This window comes from Hypanus sabinus, chromosome 2 (genome assembly GCF_030144855.1).
Source record: "Hypanus sabinus isolate sHypSab1 chromosome 2, sHypSab1.hap1, whole genome shotgun sequence".
Lineage (NCBI taxonomy): Eukaryota > Metazoa > Chordata > Chondrichthyes > Myliobatiformes > Dasyatidae > Hypanus > Hypanus sabinus.
Window position 1 is genome coordinate 2476121 of NC_082707.1, and position 17940 is coordinate 2494060.

The 17940-nt window shown below is 43.9% G+C and overlaps 1 protein-coding gene across 4 annotated transcripts in view; it reads left to right on the forward strand.

Annotated features, from left to right (window-relative positions):
• Positions 1-17940, forward strand: part of lpp (LIM domain containing preferred translocation partner in lipoma) — a 565002-nt gene that overhangs the window by 63484 nt on the left and 483578 nt on the right. The gene's annotated exons all lie outside the window — the stretch shown is intronic.

Here is a 17940-nt window from a genome sequence, read left to right on the forward strand (position 1 = left end):
GTCTCTTCATCTAAAAGCTCTCATTTTGTGGTTGAGAAGAGCCTTCAGATCACTGGTGACCCATGGGAGCTGAATGTCCATGGATACACATTGTATTAAAGGACAGGCAGAAGGGGTGGCATTGTTGGCAAAAAAGAATGAAATCAAATCATAAGAAACAGTGATAAAGGATCAGGAAGTGCTGAATCATTGTGGATAGAGCTCAGATACTGCAATGGTAAAAAGACCCTGATGGGAGTTGTATACAGACCCCCAAACAGTAGGAAGGATGTGGTCTACAAATTACAATGGGAGATAGAAAATCATGCCAAAAGGGCAATGTTACAATAATCATGTGGGACTTCAATATGCAGGGAGATTGGGAAAATCAGGTTGGTGCTGGATTACAGGAGGAGGACTTTCTAAAGTGCCTACGAGGTGGCTTTTTAGAGCAACTCATGGTTGAATCTATAACTAGGGGATCAGATATTCTGGATTGGACGTTATGCAATGATCAGGAATTGAATGGAGAGCTTAAGGTAAAAGCACCCTTCGGGGAAAAGGATCATAATATGATCAAATTCACCCTGAATTTTGAGAGAGAGAAGCTAAAGTCAGATGTTTCAGTATTACGGTAGAGTAAAGGGAATTACGGAGACATGAGAGAGGCTATTTGGGTGGAATTGAGGAATGGGAAAGGTGTAGTGACATTTATAGAGGTGTATTATAGACCACCTAATGGGGAGCGAGAACTGGAGGAGTAAATTTGCAAGGAGATAGCAGATATTTGTAGTAAGCACAGGGTTGTGATTGTGGGAGATTTTGATTTTCCACACATAGACTGGGAAGCCCATACTGTAAAAGGGATGGATGGTTTGGAGTTTGTAAAATGTGTGCAGGATAGTTTTTTGCAGCAATGCATAGAGGTACCAACTAGAGAAGGGGCAGTGTTGGATCTTCTGTTAGGGAATGAAATAGGTCAGGTGATGGAGGTATGTGTTGGGGAGCACATCGGGTCCAGTGATCACAATGTAATTAGTTTCAATCTAATTATGGAGAAGGATAGGACTGGACAGGGTTGAGATTTTTGATTAGAGAAAGGCTAACTTTGAGGAGATACAAAAGGATTTAGAAAGAGTGGATTGGGACAATTTGTTTTATGGGAAGGATGTAATAGAGAAATGGCAGTCATTTAAAGGTGAAATATTGAGGGTACAGAATCTTTATGTTCCTCTTGGGTTGAAAGGAAAGGTTAAAAGTTTGAGAGAGCCATGGTTTTCAAGGGATATTGGGAAACTTGGTTAGGAAAAAGAGAGATATCTACAATAAATATAGGCAGCATGGAGTAAATGAGGTGCTCGAGGAAGATAAAGAATGTAAGAAGAATCTTAAGAAAGAAATTAGAAAAGCTAAAAGAAGAGATGAGGTTGTTTTGGCAAGTAAGGAGAAAATAAATCCATAGGGTTTCTACAGTTATATTAATAGCAAAAGGATAGTGAGGGATAAAATTGGTCCCTTAGGGAATCAGAGTGGACAGCTATGTGTGGAGCCGAAAGAAATGGGGGAGATTTTGAACAATTTCTTTTCTTCGGTATTCACTAAGGAGAAGGATATTGAATTGTGTAAGGTAAGGGAAACAAGTAGGGGAGTTATGGAAACTATGACAATTAAAGAGGAGGAAGTACTGGCGCTTTAAAGGAATATAAAAGTGGATAAATCTCTGGGTCCTGATAGGATATTCCCTGGGACCTTGAGAGAGGTTAGTGTAGAAATAGCAGGGGCTCTGACAGAAATATTTCAAATGTCATTAGAAACGGGGATGGTGCCGGAGGATTGGCATATTGCTCATGTGATTCCATTGTTTAAAAAGGGTTCTAAGAGTAAACCTAGCAATTATAGGCCTGTCAGTTTGACGTCAGTGGTGGGTAAATTAATGGAAAGTATTCTTAGAGATGGTATATATAATTATCTGGATAGACAGGGTCTGATTAGGAACAGTCAACATGGATTTGTGTGTGGAAGGTCATGTTTGACAAATCTTATTGAATTTTTTGAAGAGGATATGAGGAAAGTTGACGGGTAAAGCAGTGGATGTTGTCTATATGGACTTCAGTAAGGCCTTTGACAAGGTTCCGCACGGAAGGTTAGTTAGGACGGTTCAATCGTTAAGTATTAATATTGAAGTAGTAAAATGGATTCAGCAGTGGCTGGATTGGAGATGCCAGAGAGTAGTGGTGGATAACTGTTTGTCAGGTTGGAGGCCGGTGACTAGTGGTGTGCCTCAGGGATCTGTACTGGGTCCAATGTTGTTTGTCATATACATTAATGATCTGGATGATGGGGTGGTAAATTGGATTAGTAAGTATGCAGATGATACTAAGGTAGGTGGGGTTGTGGATAATGAAGTAGGTTTTCAAAGCTTGCAGAGAGATTTAGGCCAGTTAGAAGAGTGGGCTGAACAATGGCAGATGGAGTTTAATGCTGATAAGTGTGAGGTGCTACATTTTGGTAGGAATAATCCAAATAGGACATACATGGTAAATGGTAGGGCATTGAAGAATGTAGTAGAACAGAGTGATCTAGGAATAATGGTGCATAGTTCCCTGAAGGTGGAATCTCATGTGGATAGAGTGGTGAAGAAAGCTTTTGGTATGTTGGCCTTTATAAATCAGAGCATTGAGTATAGGAGTTGGGATGTAATGTTAAAATTGTACAAAGCATTGGTAAGGCTGAATTTGGAGTATTGTGTACAGTTCTGGTCACCGGATTATAGGGAAGATGTCAACAAAATAGAGAGAGTACAGAGAAGATTTACTAGAATGTTACCTGGGTTTCAGCACCTAAGTTACAGGGAAAGGTTGAACAAGTTAGGTCTTTATTCTTTGGAGCGTAGAAGGTTGAGGGGGGACTTGATAGAGGTATTTAAAATTATGAGGGGATAGATAGAGTTGACGTAGATAGGCATTTTCCATTGAGAGTAGGGGAGATTCAAACAAGAGGACATGAGTTGAGAGTTACAGGGCAAAAGTTTAAGGGTAACACGAGGGGGAATTTCTTTACTCAGAGAGTGGTAGCTGTGTGGAACGAGCTTCCAGTAGAAGTGGTAGAGGCAGGTTCGGTATTGTCATTTAAGTAAAATTGGATAGGTATATGGACAGGAAAGGAATGGAGGGTTATGGGCTGAGTGCAGGTCAGTGGGACTAAGTGAGAGTAAGCGTTCAGCATGGACTAGAAGGGCCGAGATGGCCTGTTTCCGTGATGTAATTGTTATATGATTATTGGAAAAGAACACTGCCAGGCATGATGGCAGAGTCAGCAATGGCTGGAATTTCTGGAACCAAGTTGGAAGACATAGGATATACACATCCCAAAGAGGAAGAAATAATCTAAAGGAAAGATGACACAGCCATGGCTAAAAAGAGAAGTCAAAGCCAACATAAAAGCCAAAAAGAGGGTGTATAATACAGCAAAAATCAATGGGAAGTTAAAGGATTGGGAAGCTTTCAGATACCAACAGAAGGCAACTAAAAAGTCATTATGAGGGTAAAGATGGAATACAAAAGTAAGCTAGCCAATAATATTAAAGAGGATACAGAAGCTTCTGCAGGTACAAAGAGAGGTGAGAGGGGATATTGGACTGCTGGAAAGTTATTCTGGAGAGATAGTAATGGTGACATTCTAGGACGTTTGTTTTCAGCATCAACAACTACACCCCTGAGGCTGTTTATGAGTTCACGTACCTGGGATCAACCATTACAGACACTCTGTCTTTGGAGCCTGAACTCAACAAAAGGAGGGGGAATGCTGCCACGACTCTGTCTAGGCTCACCAAGAGAGTATGGAACAACAGCATACTGTTCAAGCACACCAAGATACAGTTCTACAGAGCTTTTGTTCTCAGCACCCTCCTGTATGGAAGTGAGATGTGGACCCTGTATGCTCACCAAGAAAAGAGGCTGAACACCTTTCGCCTGCGCTGTCTCAGACGCATCCTCTGGATCTCATGGAAGGGCAAAGTTACCAACAACAGTGTCCTTGAACAGGCCAGGCTGCCTAGCATGCAGACCCTTCTGAGACAGCGTAGATTGCGGTGGCTGGGGCGTGTCCACAGGATGGAGGATGGAAGAATACCAAAAGACATCTTATATGGGGAGCTGGCCTCCGGCAATCGACCAACTGGACGGCCCCATCTGCGCTTCAAGGATGTATGCGAGAGAGACCTGAAAGACTTGGAGATCAGTGTGGATAGTTGGGAAGAGCTAGCAGATGATCACGGCAGATGATGGCAGGAACTCCACCAAGGTCTGGAAAGAGGTGAAGAGAAGCTGAGGCGGATGGCTGAGGAGAGGCGCATACGCAGGAAGCAGAAACATCAAGAGGTGGACCTAAAGGACACTGATCACACTTGTGCTATATGCGGCAAGGACTGTCACTCCCTGCTGGATCTCTTCAGTCACAATCGACGCTGCAGACCACCGTGATTAGATTTTTCAAGGGCGCAACTCCATGGTCTCGAGACTGACGGATGCCTATAGTAATGGGGGACAAGGAAATGGTGGATGAACTGAATAAGTATTTTGGATTAGTCTTCACTGTGGAAGACACTAGCATTATGGTGGAAGTTTTAGGTGTCAGGGACATGAAGTGTGTGAAATTACCATTACTAGGGAGAAGTTTCTTGGGAAACTGAAAGATCTGGAGGTAGATAAGTCACCTAGACCAGATGGTGTGTACACCACAGTGTTCTGAAAGAGTGGCTGAAGAAATTGTGGAGATATTAGTAATGATCGTTGAAGAATCATTAGAGCTTGGAATGGTTCTGGAAGAATGGAAAATTACAAATGTCGTTCCACTCTTCAAGAAGGGACAGGCAGAAGAAAGGAAATTATAAGCTGGTTAGTCTGACTTCAGTGGTTGGGAGGTGTTGGAGTCGATTGTTAAGGACATGGTTTGGGGCTACTTGGAGGCTGTAAGTGGTTTCCTCAAGGGAAGATCTTGCCTGAGAAATCCGTTGGAATTCTTTGAAGAAATAGCAAGCAAGATCGACAAAGGAAAATCGGTTGATGTTGTGTACTTGGATGTTCAGAAAGCCTTTGACAAGGTGCCTCACATGAGGCTGCTTAACAAGCTACGAGCCCATGGTATCACAGGGAAGATTCTAGCATGGATGAAGCAAGCAGTGGTTGACTGTGAAGAGGCAAAGAGGGAATAATGCGAGCCTTTTCTGGTTGGCTGCCAATGACTGATTCTTTTCATGTTGTGTTAATGATTTAGATGATGGAATTGGTAGCTTTGTCGCAAAGTTTGCAGATGATACAAAGATCGGTGAAGGGGCAGGTTACTTTGAGGAAGTAGAGAGGCTACAGAAGGACTTAGACAGATGAGGAGAATGGGCAAAGAAATGGGAGATGGAATATAGTGTCAGGAAGTGTATGGTCTTGCACTTTGGTAGAAGAAATAAAAAGGTTGACCACTTGATAAATGGAGAGAAAATACAAAAAACTGAGACACAAAGTGACTCCTTGTGCAAGATTCCCTAAGCGTTAATTTAGAGATTGAAGCTGTGGTGATGAAGGCAAATGTAATATTAGCATTCATTTCAAGAGGACCAGAATATAAAAGCAAGGATGTAATGCTCAGACTTTATAAAGCACTGGTGAGGCCTCACGTGAAGTATTATGAGCAGTTTTGGGCCCCTTTGTCTTAGAAAGGCTGTGCTGAAACTGGAGATGGTTTAAAGGAGATTTACAAAAAGATTCCAGGGTTGAATGGCTTGTCATATGAAGAGTATTTGATGGATTTGGGCCCTGTATTCACTGGAATTCAGAAGAATCAGGGGTGATCTCATTGAAACCTATTGAATGGCGAAAGGCCTTGATAGAGTGGATGTGCAGAGGATGTTTCCAATGGTGGGAGAGTTTAATACCAGATGACACAGACTCAGAATAGAGGGCCATCCTATTAGAATGGAGATGAGGAGGCATGTCTTTAGCCAGAGAGTGGTAAATCTGTGGAATTTGTTGCCACAGGCAGCTGTGTTTATGTTAAAGGCAGAGCTTGTTAGATTCTTGTTTGCTCAGGGCATGAAGGGATATGGGGAGAGGGCAGAAGATTGGGGTTGAGAGGAAAGATGGATCAGCTATGATGAAATAATGGAGCAGAATTGATAGTCCAAAAGGCCTAAATCTGCTCCTATGATGTTTGGTCTTATGGTCCTCTACATTCCGGAGGGTGATGTGCCGGGCTTTTGTTGTGCACCTTTCTTCCGGAAAGTGAATGAAGGGAGCAAATGTGCTGCCGAGCAGTTTGGGTATGCTATGTTGGTGCCAGGATGTGTTGTAAGACATGCGGACTGCCTTTAGCACATTCTTAGAATATAGAACATAGATCAGTACAACAGGATCTTCCGTTCACGATGTTGTGCGGAACCACTCCGTTTTCCTCATGTTCATGTGCTTATCTAAGTGACTCTTAAAAGTCTCTAATGTATCTTCCTTCATCACCACTCCAGGCAGCACATTTGAGGTACCTACCACTCTGTATAAAAAAATTTGACCCTCACATCTCCTTTGAAATTACTCCCTCTCACCTTAAGTACGTACCCTCTGGTATTAGACATTTCAATTTTGGGAAAAAGATACTGTCTGTCTACTCTATCTATGCCTCTCATAATGTTATAAACCTCTATCAGATCTCCCCTCAACTCTGGCACTCCAAGAGAAAACAGCCCAAGTTTGTCTAACCACTCATGATAGCACATGGCCTCTGATCCAAGCAGTATCCTGGTAAACCTCAAACAGGAGAAGATCTCCTGATGCTGGAAATCCAAGCAACACACGCAAAATGCTGGAGGAACTCAGCAGGCCAGGCAGCATCTCTGGAAGAAAGTACAGTTGATGTTTTGGCCTGAGCCTGCTGAGTTCCTCCAGCATTTTGTGTGTATTCTGATAAACCTGTTCAACCTCTCCAAAATCTGGTCAGCCTTCCTGTAATGCAGGACTCCAGAAGTGGCCTAACTAGAATTTTATAATTGTGCACTATAACTTAATGACTTTTAAACTCAGTTCCTCAACTAATAAAGGCAAGGATACCATAAGGCTGCTTAAACTGTATTCTGCGTTCTGCTGAGCTTCTGAAAGTGAATTTATGGAACAATGTCATAACCTGTATTTTATGTTCTGTCGAGATCCTGAATGTGAATTCTTGCAAAAATGTCCTAACCTGTATTCTGCGTTGTTCTGCCAAGCATCTGATGTGAATTCCTGCAACAGTGTCTGAATGTGTGATTACCAACAATCATCTGCTACCACCACCTCTCTGAGTGCAGCCATTGAAAAGGACTTGCCTCTGGTGCCTATGTTGGTTTTCCGTTGTAACTGACAATAATGGGAAACTTGTACAGGAGAGATTTTAAAGTAGAAAAGCGGTTGCACTGGGGCAGTTCTACGCTCTTGACCTTAGACATACAGGTCCAGTATACTAGTAGTTGTCACATCTGTGGTTTTCCTTGGTTGCAGTCGATGATAGTGAATTCCCACGAAGCATTGCAGAACTGCCTTCCTGGCTGCTGGATCACACTGTTGATCTCATCCACCCAGTTCAATGAAATTGACCACATGCTAGGGCAGGCGGTCCCCCTCTCACCAGGGTATGAGGCCACTGGCTACCCTCACCTGGTTTAGCCCACCTGTCGAAATGGCGTACCGAGTTGTGGCTGTTGTTGCATGCAAACAGCTACTTGGAGCCATAGGTGAGAGCTGAGTGTCCAGTGGGGACCAAAGGTGAGTGAGCTGCTGCAGAAAGGCCATGACAAGCCCTTTCATCGGAGGTGCTACCCCTCCCTTGACTCTCCATACACCCCAACTTGATGGTGTAGAATGTGACTTGCTCTTCCCTGTGGTTGCAATGTATGACTGAGGTTGTGTCAGAGCAAATGGAGCTCAAGTTCCTGTTGGTGGTGATTTGCAATCTTTGTACTTTAATAAAGGTACAGTTATTATGTGAGGAGATGTGAAGAGGGTTCAGAGTTAGGATTGTGTGCCTGTCCCTCTGCATTGCTGGGGTTAGCTACCAGCCGTAATTGTTGTATTTTGAGATACTGGATGGAGCAGGTTCTTTCAGCCATTTGAGCTGTGCTGTCTAACAAACCCTAGCTTAATCATGGGTCAATTTACAATTCAGTACACCTTTGGACTGTGGGAGGAAGCCAGAGCGGTCGTGGGGAGGAATGTATAAACATTCTTACAGAGGATGCTGGAATTGAACTCTGAACTCTGATGGGCCTAGTCATAATAGTGTTGTGCTAACTGCTACCGCGAGTTTCCTTACCCCCACTGTTGGTTTCTGCTCTAAATTGCCAGATCAGAAATAGCTAATGTAAAGGGCTTAATTTTAAGGTGATTAGAGGGAAGTAGAGGGGTGATGTCAGAGAGTGGTGAGTGCATGGAATGTGCTGCCAACAGTGGTGGTAGAAGCTTTTATAATTTTAATATTGTGTAGTTATAGTTTTTTAAAATAAAATTTTGCATTACGATATACTGCTGCTACAAAATAACAAATTTCACGAAATATGCCAGTGATATTAAACCCGATTCTGATACTTTAGAGACATTTAAGATAGGCTCATGGATCACAGAAAAACGGAGGGCTATGTAGGAGCGACGGATTAGATTGATCTTCGAGTAGTTTAAAAGGTCAGCACATCATCGTGGGCTGAAGGACCTGGACTGTGCTATAATGTTTTATGTTTCAGTTACTGTTAGTCTGGTGATAAAGTTTTAATATCAGACATTCCTTACTCTTGTTGATGGATTGGCTCTCCTTACTGGCAGATTATTGGCTCAATCTTGAGCCAGAAGTGCTAGCTTCAAAATTCAAAATGAATTTATTATCAAACTATATGTATGTCACCTTATACAACCCTGGGATTCATTTTCTTGCAGGCATACTCAATGAATAAGAGCTCAAGAGACTTATAAATAAGATACTGATGCATAGAGTTGAAGGAAGTGTATTGGCATGGATAGTGGATTGGTTAACCGATAGAAGGCAGAGAGTTGGTATAAGTGGATGTTTCTCTGGTTGATAGTGGTGAGTGGGGTGCCACAGGGGTCGGTGCTGGGCCTGCAGCTGTTTACCATTTACATTGATGATTTGGAAGAGGGGACTGAGTGTAGCGTAGCAAAATTTGCTGATGACACTGAGTGGAAAAGCAAATTGTACAGAGGATGTGGAAAGTCTACAGAGGGATATAGATAGGTAAATAAGTGGACCAAGGTTTGGTAGATGGAATACAACGTTGATAAATGCGAGATCATCCACTTTGGGAAGAATAATAGAAGAGCAGATTATTATTTAAATGGTGAAAGATTGCATTGTGTTGTTGTGCAAAGGGACTTGGGAGTGCTTGTTCATGAATTGCAAAAAAGTTGGCTTGCAGGTACAACAGGTTATTAAGAAGACAAACGGATTGTTGGCCTTCATTGCTAGAGGGATTGAATTGAAGAGCAGGAAGGTTATGCTGCAACTGTACAGGGTACTGGTGAGACCGCACCTGGAGTACTGTGTGCAGTTCTGGTCTCCATACTTGACGAAGAATGTACTGGCTTTGGAGGCGGTGCAGAGGAGGTTCACCAGGTTGATTCCAGGGATGAAGGGGTTAACCCATGAGGAGAGATTGAGTCACCTGGGACTATACCGTCTGGAATTCAGAAGAATGAGAAGGGATCTTATAGAGACATACAAAATTTTGAAAGGGATAGATAAGATAGAAATAGGAAAGTTGTTTCCTTTGGTAAGTGAGACTAGAACTAGAGGACATTGCCTCAAGATTCAGGGGAGAAGATTTAAGTCGGAGATGAGGAGAAACTGTTTTTCCCAGAGAGTGGTGAATCTGTGGAATTCTCTGCCCAGGGAAGCAGTTGAGGCTTCCTCACTAAATATATTTAAGATACAGTTAGATAGGTTTTTACATAGTAAGGAAATCAAGGGTTATGGAGAAAAGGCAGGTAGATGGAGCTGAGTTTGTGGACAGATCAGCCATGATCTTATTGAATGGCGGGGCAGGCTCGATGGGTCGGGTGGCCTACTCCTGCTCCTATTTCTTATGTTCATAATTTTAGATGTCAAAGTTTTAGATGTCATTCTGAATCTTCGCAAACTCCCAAGGAAGTGGAAGTGCTGTCGTGCTTTCTTTGTAATTGTACTTACATGCTGACCCTGGATCAGGTTCCTCTGAAATGATAACACCGAGGAATTTAAAGCTGCTGACCCTCTCCACCTCTGATCCCCGATGAGGACTCACTCGCTCATGCACCTGTGGTTTCCTCCTCTGAAGTCAATAATCAGCTCCTTAGTCTTGCTGATGTTGGGTGAGAGCTTGTGTTGTGGCATCACTCAGCTAGATTTTCATTCTCCCCTCTGTATGCTAATTCATCGCCACCTTTGATGAAGCCTACGACAACGGCATTATCAGCAAACTTAAACAAGGCATTGGAGCTTTGCTTAGCCACACAGTAATAAGCCACAGTTACGGGACAATTTACAACAACCAAATAACCCTCTAACTGTTATGTCTTTGGACTGTTTCGCCCACTCCATCTTCCCTGACCCATCGACTTTCTGTCACCCTCTCTCCCCCTTCCTGCTCTTACTTCGCTCATTTGTAACCGGTGTTGGCATTAACTATGAGGAGAGGAGCGGCTCCCCCTGCAGGCATCGTGCAGTAGTGCCTGGACTCTCACTCTCTCCTCTCCTCTCTCCCTCTCTCCTCTCTCCCTCTCTCCTCTCCCCCTCTCTCCTCTCCCCCTCTCTCCTCTCCTCCTCTCTCCTCTCCTCCTCTCTCCTCCCCTCTCTCTTCCCCCCTCTCTCTCCCTCTCTCTCCCTCTCTCCCCCCTCTCTCCCCTCTCCTCTCTCTCCCCTCCCCTCTCTCTCCCTCCCCTCTCTCTCCCCTCTCCTCTCTCTCCCCTCCCCTCTCTCCCCCTCCCCTCTCTCCCTCCCCCTCTCTACCCTCCTCCCCTCCTCTCCCTCTCTCCTCTCCTCCTCTCTCCTCCCCCTCTCTTCCCCCTCTCTCTCCCTCTCTCCCCCTCTCTCTCTCCCCTCTCTCTCCCCTCTCCTCTCTCCCCTCCCCTCTCTCCCCCCTCCCCTCTCTCCCCCCTCCCCTCTCTCTCCCTCCCCCTCTCTACCCTCCTCCCCTCCTCTCCCCCTCTCCTTTCCCCTCTCTCCTCCTCTCTTCTCCCCTCCTTCCCCTCTCTCCTTTCCCCTCTGTCCCCCTCTCCCCTGCTCTACTCTCCTCCTTACTCCTCTATTGATGCAGGTGTCTGAGGGAGGGAGGAAAGGAGGGAGAGAAAGAGCAAAACAGTGGAGAGGGAGGGGGAAGAGAGCTCAGCAGAGGAGGGAGAGGGGTGATGGAGAGAAAGAGGGAGGGGGTGAGGGGTGGTGGAGAGGGTGAGAGGGACAGTGTGGAGGGAGAGGGGAGGAGAGGGATGGTGAGAGAGTGGGAGACAGAAGTAGGAAGATAGAGAAGTGGAGTGAGGAGGAGAAAGAAAGTGGGAGGTAGCGAGAGAGAGAGTGGGAGAGTTGGAAGAAAAGCAAGAATATGAGAGAGGGAAACAGCAAGAGAGAGGGGAGTGGAGAGAGAGAAGCAGAGTGGGAGACAGCGAGAGTGGGAGATGGGGAGAGGGATTCAGAGGGAGAGAGAGAGAGCGAGAGTGGGAGAGGGGGAGAGAGAGACTGGGAGATGGGGAGAGAGAGAGAGTGGGAGAATGGGAGAGAGAGACTGGGAGATGGGGAGAGAGAGTGAGTGAGAGATGGGGGAGAGAGAGAGTGGGAGACGGGGAGAGAGGGAGAGAGAGAGAGTGGGAGAATGGGAGAGGGAGAGAGAGGGAGACAGGGGATTGGGTGACAGTGAGAGAGCATTCAGTTATTTTATGCTGTAACTAATCTTTTGGACTCTCTGTATTTAAATATTTACTAACCAGCCAGACGTTTTATGATGATTTCTTTTTTAAAATAGTGCAGGGATGAAACGTTATGACCAAACTTGCCTTCAGTCTTCAGGCTGGGACTATTTATTGAGAGGGTCAAGCATATGTTGTCAAACAGCAAGAGAGAGAAATGAGAAAATGTTTTAAAAGGAATTTGGATTGAATTCAATATGTAGTTCTTTCTGTTGTAGACTAGCCTGTGCTGTATTTTTGAAATGTGCCCTAGAACACGGTAGCTGCCAATGGGATGGAGGTGGCTGTGGCGGTTGTTGGTCCTCATGAGCTCTCCGTAGTTGATGCTCATTGCATACACGCCTTGTCAGGTAATGAATGGGCTCTGTTTTTACTGAAATCCACTGGAAAATACAGGAGACTCGCTTGATGTTATGACCAGACCTCGAGAATCTAGTTTGATTGCTCTTTTTAGTAGCTGGTAAAAATTACAACAGTTCCTCTGTGTGAACAATTTTTTTCTAGAACATAGAAAATAGAACACGGATCAGAACAGCAAAGAAGCAGGCTCTTCGGTCCACAATGTTGTGCTAAACCAATTATATTAGTCATCAGTTGGCCAACTAAACTAGTCCCTTCAGCTTACACAATGTCCATATCCTTCCATTTTCCTCACATTCATGTGTCTATCTAAATGTCTCTTAAGTGTGCCTAATGTATATGCCTCTACCACCACCCCAGACACCCACCACTCTCTGTGGAAAAACTGCCTATCGCATCTCCTTTGAAATTCCCCCTCTCACCTTAAACACCTGCCTTCTGCTATCAGACGTTTCAACCCTGGGAAAAGGGTACTGTCCACCCAGTATTGTATTGAATGGCATGAAAAACAGAAGGCACTGGGAAGGGGAGAGGGAGAGACGGTTTAGGGAAGTTTTATTTGTCACATGTACAGTGAAACACTTTGTTTATGTCAATGACCAACACAGTCTGAGGATATGCTAGGGGCAGCCCACAAGTGTCCTCACCCTTCCAGCACCAACATAGCATGCCCCAGAACTCAGTAATCCTAACCACTACATCGGTGGAATGTGGGAGGAAGCGCACGCGGGAAACCCATGCAGTCACTGGGAGAATGTCCAAACTCCTCACAGGCAGTAGCAGAACTGAACCATGATCACTGTGCTCTAAATAAGTATGCTCACTGCACCTTCACAGGCAACAAGTTGTACCACTCAGACTTTTGAATTTATTGATATTTAGAGTGCTCAATTCTATGTAGGGATGGCCATAAGGACTATTAACCTGAGTACTAGATGTCACAGCCTCAGAATAGAGGAACGTCCATTTGCAACAGAGATTAGGAAGAATTTCTTTATCCACGGCCTGGTGAATCTGTGAAATTCATCTCCACTGACGGCTGTGAAGGCCAAGTCATTGGGTAAGACCATGGTTGAAAGAGGCCATAGTTGGGAGTTTAACATCAAAGGATATATTTTGTATCAAAAGCACAGGCAGTAAGGCAGAGGTGGTGTGTGTCTGTTGGTAAGAGGTGGAATTACGTCTTTAGAAAGAGGAGACATAAGATCAGAGAATCTTTATGGGTTGAGTTAATGGGTACAAGGGCAAAAAAAAATCTTTATGGGAATAATTTCTAGGCCAAATAGAAGCTAAGATGTGGGGTTGAGATTGCAAAGGGAGCTGGAAAAAGCATGTAATAAGGGTAATGTCACAATTGTAATGAGGGACTTCAATATGCAAGGGAATTGGGAAAATCACGTTGGTGTCAGATCACAAAAGAGGAAGTTTGTTGAATACCAACGAATCAAAATCTGAATCAGGTTTATTATCACCGGCATGTGACGTTAAATTTCTGAACTTAGCAGCAGCAGTTCAATGCAATACATAATCTACCAGAGAAAAAATAATATTAAATAAAATAATAATAATAATAAATGAACAAGTAAATCAATTACATATAGTGAATAGATTTTTTTAAAAACATGCAAAAACTGAAATACTGTATATTAAAAAAAAGTGAGGTAGTGTCCAAAGATTTGATGTCCATTTAGGAATCAGATGGCAGAGGGGAAGAAGCTGTTCCTGAATCGCTGTGTGTGCGCCTTCAGTGTGTACCTCCTACCCGATGATAACAGTGAGAAAAGGGCATCCTCTGGTTGCTGGAGGTCCTTAATAGTGGACACTGCCTTTCTGGAGTTGCTTTTCAAAGCAGCTTGTGCTTGAGCCTACTCGGGGAAAGCCTATCTTAGATTGGGTATTGTGTAATAGCCCAGATCTTATTAGGGAGCTTAATGAAAAGGAACCCTTAAAAGGCAATGATCATAATATGATTGAATTCATACTGCAGTTTGAGAGGGTGCAGGATAACTCACGTATCAGTATCGCAAAGGAATAAAGGGAATTACAGAGGCATGAGAGAGGAGCTTGCCCAGGTGGATTGGAGGAGGATACTGGTGGAGATGATGGCAGAGCAGAGATGGCTGAAGTTTCTGGGATAGTTCACAAGTCACAGGATAAATATGTTCCACAGAGGAAGAATTTCTCAAATAGCAGAGGGAGGCAATTGTGGCTGACAGAAGAAGTTAGGGACTGCATAAAAGCCAAAGAAAGGGCATATAAGGTGGCAAAAGTGAGTGGGAAGTTGGATGATTGGGAATCTTTTAAAATCCAACAAAAGGCAACTAAAAAGACTATAAGAAGGGAGGGCAAATATAAAGCAGGATATTAAAAGTTTTTCCAGTTATATAAAGAGTAAAAGGGAGGTGAGCGTTGATATTGGACCACTGGAAAATGATGCAGGTGAGGTAGTAATGGGGATAAAGAAGTGACAGATGAAGTTAATAGATACTTTGCATCTGTCTTCACTGTGGAAGACACTAGCAGTGTGCCAGAGGTCTGTGGGTTTCCGGGAGCAGGTGTGAGTGCCATTGCTATTACAAAGGAAAAAGTGCTCAGCAAACTCAGAGGTCTTAAGGCAGATCAGTCATTGGGAGCAGATGGACGACATCCCAGAGCCCTGAGGGAGGTTGCTGAAGAGATAATGGATGCATTGGTCATGATCTTTCAAGAATCACTTGATTCTGGGATAGTCTCAGAGGACTGGAAGATTGCAAATGTCACTCCAATCTTTATGAAGAGGGAAAGGAAATTATAGACCAGTAAGCCTAACCTCAGTGGTTGGGAAAGTGTTAGAGTCTGTTATTAAGGACGAATCTTCGAGGTATTTGGAGACTAATGATAAAATAAGTCAATGTCAGCATGGCTTCTGTGAAGGGAAATCTTGCCTGACAAATCTGTTGGAGTTCTTCAAGGAAATAGCAAGCAGGCTGGACAAAGAAGAGGCAGCAGGTGTCACTTACTTAGATTTTCAGAAGGCATTTGATAAGGTGCCACACATGAAGCTTAACGAGATAAAGTCCTGGGGCATTACAGGAAAGATACTGGAATAGATAGCAGAATGGCTGACAGGGGAGGCAGCGAGTGGGAGTAAAAGGGGCTTTTTCTGCTTCGCTGGCAGTGACTAGTGGTGTTCCTCAGGGGTCAGTATTGGGACCACTGCTTTTCACATTGTTTTTCAATTATTTAGATAATGGAATTGATGGCTTTGTGGCAAAGTTTGTGGGTGATATGAAGGTAGGTGGAGGGGTAGGTAGTGCCGAGGAAGCAAGGTGATTGCATCAGGACTTGGACAAATTGGAAGAATGGGCAAAAAAGTGGCAGGAGGAATACATTGTTGAGAAATGTATGATAATGTATTTTGGTAAAAGGAACAATAGTGCAGACTATTATCTAAATGGGGAAAAGGTTCAAACATCAGAGGTACAGAGGGACTTAGGAGTCCTCATGCAAGATTCCCAGAAGGTTTATTTACAGGTCAAGTCTGTGGTAAAGAAAGCAAATACAATGTTGGCATTTATTTCAAGAGGAATAGAATTTAAAAGCAATGAGAAATTGCTGATCCTTTATAAGACACTAGTCAGGCCACACTTGGAGTATTGTCAACGGTTTTGTGCACCATATCTCAGAAAGGATGTGTTGTCATTGGAGAGAGTCCAGAGGAGGTTCACGAGGCTGATTCTGGGACTGAAGGAGTTAACATTTGGCAGTTTTGGGTGTGTACTCACTGGAATTTAAAAGAATGCAGGGGGATCTAGTTGAAGCCTACCAAATGTTGAACTGACTAGATGGGTGGATGTGGAGAGGATGTTTTCTACGGTGGAGGTATGCAGAACTAGGGGGCACAGCCTCAAAATTGAGGGGTGACCCTTTAGAACAGGGGTAAGAGGACATTTTTTAGCCAGTGAGTAATAAATCTGTGGAGGAGGCCAAGTCCGTGGGTATATTTAAGGCGGAAGTTAATCATTTCCTGACTGGTCAGGACATCAAAAGATATGGCGAGAAGGCAGGTGTATGGGTTTGAGTGGGATTTGGGATCAACCATGATGCAATGGCAGAGCAAACTTGGTGGACTGAATGGCCTAATTCTGCTCTAATGATATAGGAGCAGAATTAGGCCATTTGGCCCATCGAGTCTGCTTTGTCTTCCAATCATGGCTGATCCTTTTCTTGCTTCTTCAGCTCCACCCCCTGCCTTCTCCCCGTAACCTTTGAAGCTATGTTCCATCAAGAACTATCAAGCTCTGCCTTAAATACACCAATGACCCGGCCTCCACAGCTGCCTGAGGTAATAAATTCCATAAATTCACCACCCTCTGGCTAAAGAAATTTCTCTACATCTGTTAAGTGGACACTCCTCTATCCTGAGTCTGTGCCCTCTTGTCCTAGACTCCCCAACCATGGGAAACATCCTTACCAAATCTACTCTGTCTCGGCCTTTCAGCATTTGAAAGGTTTCGATAAGATTCCCCCTTATCCTTCTGAATTCCAGCGAGAACAGTCCCAGAGCCATCAGACTTTCCTCGTATGATATTCCTTTCATTCCCGGAATCAGCCTTGTGAACTGCCTCTGAACCCTCTCCAATGCCAGCACATCTTTTCTTAGATGAGGAGCTCAAAGCTATTCAGAATACTCAAGGTAAGTCTTCACCAGTGCCTTATAAGGTCTCAGCATCACATCCCTGCTCTTGTATTCTAGACCTCTTGAAATGAATACTAACATGTCATTTGCCTTCCTCACCATCAATTCTACCTTCAAATTAACCTTCAAGGTGTTCTGCAGAAGGACTCCTAAGTCCCTTTGAATCTCAGATTTTTGGATTTTCTCCTCCTTTAGAAAATCGTCTGCACATTTATTTCTACGACCAGAGTGTATGACTATGCATTTTCCAACATTGTATTTCATTTACCACTCTCTTGCCCATTCTCATAATCTGTCTGCAGCCTGTTTCATCTACACTACCTGCCCCTCTATCAATCCTCATATCATCTGCAAAATTGGCAACAAAGCCGTCTATTCCATCGTCTGAATCATTGATTTTCAGCATAAAAATAAATAGTCCCAACACAGGAACACCACTACTCACTGGCAGCCAACCAGAAGAGGGTACTTTTATTTCCACTCACTGTCTCCCACCAATCAACTAATGCTCTAACCATGCCAGTAGCTTTTCTGTAATGGCATGGACTCTTAACTTGGTAAGCAACCTCATGTGGCATCTTGTCAAAGGCCTTCAGAAAGTTCAGATATACAACATCCACTGCATCCCCTTTATCCATCCTATAAATAATCTCCTCAAAGAATTACAAAAGATTTGTCAGGCAAGATTTCCCCTTTTAATGCAAGAAGCATCATGCACAAAGTGGATGAGCTTAGAGCCTGGATCGGTACTTGGAGATATGATGTTGTGGCCATTACAGAGACTTGGATGGCTCAGGGGCAGGAATGGTTCCTTAGATGCCAGGCTTTAGATATTTCAGAAAGGAATGAAGAGAGGCAAAAGAGGTGGGGGTGTGGCACTGCTGATCAGAGATAGTGTCACAGCTGCAGAAAATGGGAAAGTCATAGGATTGTCTACTGATTTTCCGTGGGTGGAAGTTAGAAACA